Raw genomic sequence first — 1,940 nt, forward strand, 5'->3', positions numbered from 1 at the left:
TTTTTTGTTGCAATTGTTATTGTTTAGCTGGCCTGGGCCGGGTTCGAACCCGTCAGCCTTGGTGTATGTGGCTGGCGTGGTAACCACTGTACTACGGGTATGGAGCAAAAATATATATATTTTGAGGAGAGGTTATACCTGGTTCATTAGTGAAAACTGTTGCCTTTGTAGAAATCTTTGGTGAATTATTCAATGCTCCCCTGCCACATTGTCAGGGTCCTGTTGCCTTAGGCTGAACTTCCCTAGATCCCAAATGCTGGTTCACCCCAATGCTCACCTGAACAAATGCATCACTTCCAGTGCGCACTGTTTTCTTGGCCTGGTGGGTCCTGGAGTCAGCCTAATTCATATCTGAATTCTTCATACCCTTTGGGCACCCCAGGGCTTTCCACCTGGTTACCACCTTCCTCCTCCTAACCCTGGATTTGCATCTCCAGCTCGTCCCCGCCCCCCCTTTTTCCTCATAAACTTAGTTTGCTGTGAGCTGACTTCCATAACTGATGTTCAAGTAGTCATATTGAGGCTATCTTTAATCTCGCAGCCACACACAGACTTTTCTGGGAGGCAGGGAGAAGGGAAATGATTTAAATGTGATGTGTTTAAATATACGGTTTATTTCTCTTCATGTTTTGGATGTGTAGTTTAAACATTGCCAATCAGCGAAAGGATCTGTCCGTTTCTCAGTGGTTTATATTTGTGAGTATTTTCACAGGGCAGGGCCTGTACCCGGTGGGAAAGCAAATGGCTCAGTGAAAGGCAGGGACGTGTAGGAGGCATTTGAGGGCAAAGCCATGGAGCAAGATGAAGAGCCTTAGCCTGGGCTGGAATCCTGGTTTCATACGCTGGTCAGAAGCACGCAGCTGGCTTTTCTTTAAACCTATTTCTGTGCTTGCTATAAGCATTCTGCTTGGAAAATTGTGTCCTATCAGAAATCTTTTAAAACAGGGTAAAAAAGGACATTGGAAGATTGATCCAAGAAATTTTTGGTCCTCTTTTTTTCTTTCTGTGGAAGGGATTTCTTTTTGTTCAGAACATGTCCATGTCCCCTGGCTACCATCTTTCTTTCTAATATAATTCTGTCTGTTTGCCTACATTTCCAGCAAAATAGTCTATTTTCAATCCTTGCTTCTAGTTAGGAGTAGCCAATAAGGTGTAAGTGGAGGTTGCTAAGTGGGTCTTCTGGGAAAACTACGTACAAGGAGAGCAGACCCCTGACGTGAGCCTCTCTTGCTCCTTTTCTTTGCCTTTTTTCTTGATTGGAACCTGAGCATTGTGGCTGGAATTCCATTAGCCTCTTGTCTCTCTGGGATGGCACTGACGGTGGAAGTCAGGCACACAGGGTGTTGCCTAGATCACGGATTATTTTCTAGAACCATCACGCCGTCTCTGCACTATTATATTATCTACTGATGTATAACAAGTTAACAGCTTAAAACAACATCCATTTATTATCCCAGGTTCCTGAGGTCACAAGTATGGGCATGGCTTGTTGGGTCCTTTTCTCAGTGTCTCACAGGTTACCATTAAGGTGTTAGCCAGTGGGCATTCTTATCAGGAGGACTGACGAGGGGAGGAATAGACTTCTAAAATCACTCAGATTGTCGGAGGCATTTATCTCCCCACAGTCATATGACTGGGGAATCTATTTTCCTGCTAGCTGTTGGTCAGGCGCTTACTGTCCAGCAGCTAATTCAGGACCTTACCATCTGGCCATCTCTATGGTTCACAACATGGCTGTTATCATCTTTAAGGCCAGCAGAAGGATCTTTATTTAGGAAATTTTTTGATAAAGTCAGGTAATGAAGGATAATAATCCCTTTTGATAAAATGGAAGTCAACTGATTTGTGATGTTAATTATATCTACAAAACCCTTTTATTTTTGCCATATGATACAACCTAATCATGAAAGTTACCACATATACACTTTCTTTCTTTCTTT

The sequence above is a fragment of the Otolemur garnettii genome, unplaced genomic scaffold, assembly GCF_000181295.1.
Source record: "Otolemur garnettii isolate 467f Iridium unplaced genomic scaffold, OtoGar3 scaffold00005, whole genome shotgun sequence".
In the NCBI taxonomy this organism is placed as follows: domain Eukaryota; kingdom Metazoa; phylum Chordata; class Mammalia; order Primates; family Galagidae; genus Otolemur; species Otolemur garnettii.